This window comes from Armigeres subalbatus, chromosome 2 (genome assembly GCF_024139115.2).
Source record: "Armigeres subalbatus isolate Guangzhou_Male chromosome 2, GZ_Asu_2, whole genome shotgun sequence".
NCBI classification, from domain to species: Eukaryota; Metazoa; Arthropoda; class Insecta; order Diptera; family Culicidae; genus Armigeres; species Armigeres subalbatus.
Genome location: NC_085140.1, coordinates 60,726,812 through 60,732,249, shown reverse-complemented (window position 1 = coordinate 60,732,249; position 5,438 = coordinate 60,726,812). Strand labels below are relative to the sequence as shown.

General features: G+C 37.3%; 1 long non-coding RNA gene across 1 annotated transcript; it reads left to right on the top strand.

Moving 5' to 3' along the window:
• The first annotated feature begins 4,295 nt into the window (after positions 1 to 4,295).
• LOC134214449 (uncharacterized) lies at positions 4,296 to 5,092 on the top strand. Its single transcript, XR_009979792.1, has 4 exons — positions 4,296 to 4,411; positions 4,472 to 4,648; positions 4,723 to 4,888; positions 4,955 to 5,092. It is a non-coding gene; the product is annotated as an uncharacterized LOC134214449 (long non-coding RNA).
• The last annotated feature ends 346 nt before the right edge of the window (positions 5,093 to 5,438 follow it).

Below are 5,438 nucleotides of genomic sequence, written 5' to 3'. Positions count from 1 at the left end.
GCTCGATTTTGTGACAGATAACACCGTGCAGTGCTGCATATTTATTTTATTTTTCCGTGTGAATCTCGTCGGAAGTGGGCCTTGCTGCCAGTTCATCAGCGTCATATAAACAGTTTTGGTCTAAATTCACAATATTAAAATCCCAACCAGAGAATCACGACTGTATTTGAAATACGAGATGAATGCAGTTTTCTAATTTTATTATTGTTTCTTGGATATTATGGGAACATCGCAATCCAGAAGCAGAAAGGTTGCATATATTTGGATTTGAAGTAAATAGGACGAGACCAGTGGCATTCTAGCTAAAAATCCGCTGGAGGCCCTTTCAAATCTTTTCAACAACACTAGTACACCTGCTGGTATAAATTGCGATATTGACACTACCAAACGAGAGGTGGCGATGCTGCGTATTTATATCAATGTAATTTTGCATATACAGTAGTGACAACTGTCGTTGAATGGCGTAAGTTATGAATGTTACTTTTGTACACTCTAGGTGGAGAGCAATCATAAAGAAATTTGTAGTAAATCGCTCGAGTTTAGTATGGAGCTGTAATCAGATCTCATTTATTGTTTAAAGTTGAAAAATGCAATGAGGGTATAAAAAATCAGAAAAATATTTGTAGCTTTTCTACCTAGGTCACATATCGCTGTGATGCGTAGTTAATGAGAACGGATGATTTGTCCATACAGGAAAATTAATTTTACTACAAATGTAGTGGCGCCATCTCTTTCAACCAGCACCTTTGGCCATGTCCTATTGTGAAGGAATTGCACACATACCAGACATCAATCAGTCAAAACGATTTCAGTGCTCCTGTTTATTTTAATAAGGCAAAGACAAAGGTGCTGTTTGAACGAGATGGCGCCACAACATTTAAAGTAAAATGAATTTCCTTGTATGGACAAATCATCCGTTCTCATTAACTACGCATCGCATCAATATGAAACCTAGGTCAAAAAGAAACAAATAATTTTTAGATTTTCTGTTCCCACGACTTGTTTTACAGTTCTAAACAATAAAAGAAATTTCATTGTACCTCCATACTAAATTCTAGCTGTATACTTTCAATTTCTTCAAGACTGTTCTCCACCTCGTGTGTGTGGAAGGAACATTGAAAGCTTACGATATCGAACAGCAGATGTCACTAGTGTATATGCAATATTACATTGATCCAAACACACAGCAACACCACCTGTCGCCTGATAATGGAAATATTGCAATTATACCGTCAGGTGTAGTGGCTGTTGTTAAAATATTTAGGAAGGGCCTCAAGCGGAATTTTTGTTAGAACGCAACTGACGATCTCCTATTGGAACTGGTTCTTCGACTGTAAATTGATTTTTCTCCAAATTGCCAAATTTCTCCGGATTGGCAATCCTACGCCTTTGCTCGCAAGGCTTCTGGAGACTCCTACTACAGCCACTGGAGATTTCTAATATTAAGTGGGAATAATGAGGAGTTATATTCGCAGTGCTTTTAATCATCTTGTGCATCTCAACTGCCGGCTTCCTCAGCCCTTAATTCTTCTGAAGGAAAAACGGGCCGTACTCAAAAAAGGCTGTCGATTTCCTGCAATTTTGAACTCTTTGTTATTGTTTCTGTTGGCTGAGAGTTTTATGTTTCTACTCCCCTGAATATTAACTTAAATCTAATACGAGGATCTATCAGTGGACAAAAGATGAATTCCTCGTAAAAATAAACTAGAGGAATTAAAATGCAAATCTGCCAGCGAAACCATCTTAAAGACGAAAATTGTTAATTCAAAGTCCACTTTTATTCTAAAACCATTGGCGTAAATAGGGGAGCTAGGGGAGGCTTAGCCCTCCCTAGAAAAAAATTAGCCCCCCCTAGGATTTGAAAAGGTAGTTAGCAGTGATATCAATTTTCAGCTTATAACATAATGAATTATTGAAAAAGTTTGAAGACAAATGAGTTATCTCGCATATTCACCCTGTCATAATGAAATGAGTGGCAGTCAAATAAGCTTTTTCTTTTATTTCTGAGAAAGATTCCTGTGTGGCAGTGAAATTGTACTTGGTGTTAATTATGTGAAGGCAATTGGAAAATAAAGGTTACATGAAGAAGAAGAAGTGGAAAGATGATATTGGGAAAAAAAAATGAAAATTCAAGGAGCAATTTAATTAAAAAGCAATGGGTAATATTTTCAACATAACCGCGAGTAGACGTAGGACTTGTATAAATTTAACGTATTTACATTTAACTTTTGGATCTATGGAGTTTGATTATAGGTATTGTTATTGGAAACGACAACTTCCATGCTGTGTAGAATTAATAGCAATTTGTTTATTCAAAACTTCTGGAAATAAAACTAATAATCGGCCTCTAGCCGTGAACTCCGAGCGATGCGATGGGCGATTGCATCCATCGCAACCGACACCACTGCATCTGACCATCATCAAGCACAGAATGACAAAAAAATGCGCCCACTTCTTTCATGCATATTCGCAGACCCACCAGCAGTTCTACCGCTGGTGACTGCATGCTGTCGCTGTGTAGGTAAACACAGCGAACGAACGAAACGAAAAATGTGCGAGCAAAAAGCACGTCAGTACGTGCTGCTGTCACAAATTGTAATGACTCCCACACTGCAGGCACTGCTTCTTTTATACACAAAGAAAATCTTCCGGTAGACCCGAAGGCCCGTAACATCCGATGTCCGTGTTAGGAATGCATGGGATTGGTTACATATGAAATTTTTACTGGCTTTGACAAGAATTGAAATTTTCAGTAGCTTATTGTTAATAATCTTAAGTTTCGATGAAATAGGTAAATTGGTGGAGAGTGTCCGAGTCGATTGATATATAAATCTTAAAAATCCATCGAAAGATAAAGGCGCTAGTAACGTTCAAAATCTTCCCTTCCAGCGTAACGCTCTCGATTTCCAAAAATCTAAATGACACCCAGTATAGTAAAGAAAGACGTAAGTCCTACGTCAAAACGGTTAGCAGTACGGGGTTGAAGTTTTTTTATATTGTCTAATAAACACATCATTCCGATTTTGAGTTTTATTTTCTGATATTGCACAAGAAGAGTCCAACCCCGTACCGCTAATCGTTTTTAATTAAGTATATGGCTTTATTATGTCGAAAAATAGCCCGTCCACAATTCCGAAGCTTTTTTATCATCAAAAACATTGTACGTCATATTAAATGAATACATTTTTCAGTGTCTGTCTCATTTGAAGAATTAAACTTAACCTTTAAATGCGCAATGTTCTTTTAAAACAACAAACCGAAAATACGTTTAATGGTAATTATTTTAAAAGTTATTAACGTTAAAAATATTTTTTGCATTTCCTGATCATAATACCTGGTTTACAGTTGACATTTGAGTGTTAAAACGGCCTACTTTTCCATATCAATGAAATGGGTGCTTTAATGAACATTATGCAACTCAAATGGGTTGCATAAAATCCATTAAAGCACTCATTTGGGTGCTAAAATGAAAAACCAGCATTAGTACAGTAGTTACATGACCATATTTAGCTCAATTAGCTTGGGTGAGTGTTCAAATAGTGTATTCTCCGTGTCATACAATAAATGAAATAATTTGATGGCCATGACATCAAATTTTCCAAAGGCGGGTTTATCTATCGCTTTATGGTCTGTCGAGCATACAATTAGGCATAATAACATGGACTATGTTTGTTTCCTGCAGCAGCATGATCTTTTGGCAAGATTGATCATGTGAAGTAAATAAAATTGTCCCATTTTGGATTTATCATATCCAAGCCGCAAAAAGTAGCGTGTGCAACTCGTTGCAAAACTCGATTTTCTCAGCACTCGTAGTATTTATCCAACTCGGCAGGCCTCGATAAACGTACAACTCGTGCTGAAAAAATCATGTTTTTACAACTAGTTGCACAAACTACTATTTGACGATTTCTAAAAAAATCGCTTTGCGCCTTAAGGGTAAAAATTGACAGTTCGAAAATTTAAAAAAAATGGTTCTACCCACACGGAAGAAAAAAAGTACCCAGCGTTGAGTTTTTTTTAAACTTACTTTTGAGTTGACAAAAACAAAAGAGCGAAACAATCCAACGACGCCAGTTCAACACGGGAAGCCAATTCTGAGTTTTATTACCTGAGATCAAAATTGAGTGAAATAAACCTCCATTTGGGTAAATAAATTTTCCGTTGGGTACTTTTTTAACATGGGAGTAAAGGCAAACTACTTCGACCCCATTTACTCAATTTTGGCTCAAAATGATTCGACTCAAAATGATGACTTTACTCAAAATGATTCGATATCTGTCAAAAGTAATCCTGCTCTGCGAGCAGGGTTATTCGATAATTAATGTTACTTTTAAGTTTAATTTCAGTTTAATTCTCCAAATGGGACAGACCTGACGGAAGAAAAATGATTCCCACCGAATCAGCAGCATACGTAAGTACATCCTGACCTGATTGATAATTTCTTCTATTACATTGTTTGATCTATTCGTAGGTATTGGGAATCTTTTCCGAAAGGGCCAGTATCGCAGCAGTGTAATCATCCGGTAAACCACCAGCAGCAGTCCCACTGATCTACCCGGAGTTTCTGGGATGCAATGGAATGCACGAAGACAAAGATGACCGACCGAATCCGGACCAAATCAGGACGCGCTGAACTTGTCCCGTATAGGTGAATATATTTCCATTAATTTGCTATTTATCATGTTATGTTATAAGGTATATAATCGGCTCAACTGTTTGTAGGTACCATTTACATAAGTCTTTTTCGGAGGGTGGTGCGGAACTCGGCGCAGACCTGTGCCGTAGCAATGCGCTTCGGAAGCAGAGGGAAACCGGAAGCAGCAGCCCTTGTTGGCCCCCATAACCGTCCATGTAATCCATGAGATGCGGATGGAAGCATCATCAACAGGTAAAACTTAATCACTATCAATACTTTCATTCTCTAATTGATATAATTTTTCTTCCTCGTTCACAGAACTGGCAAGCAACAGCCGTGGAACCAGATGAAAATCACCACCATCCTACATGATCTCCGCAACGAGTTGTTCCCAACAGGCAGGAATGCTATCGGGCCATATGTTGCATCGGCAGCGTATTGGCATATAACATAAAACGCGGCTTATACCCTTTTAAAAAATAATATTGGAATATATTATATACATAAATAAAGGTTATTTGTACATTTTTGTTTGATATTAACATTTTTTTCTTCAGAAATCGGAAAACGCAAAATATAATTTTGAATCCATAATAGAAAGGACCTCAGGTAAAAGTTCAAAAAAGTACCTAAATTTGGGTAATATTCACCTATAAACAGTTCATATACTGAAACACCCAAATATGGGTGAACGGTGATTTACCCATATCTAGGTATGTGCACTTTTTGGGGATTTTAGGTACTCTTCACCCATATTTGGGTGAACTGAAGTAAGCGTGCAATGCATTCTTTATGATTAGTC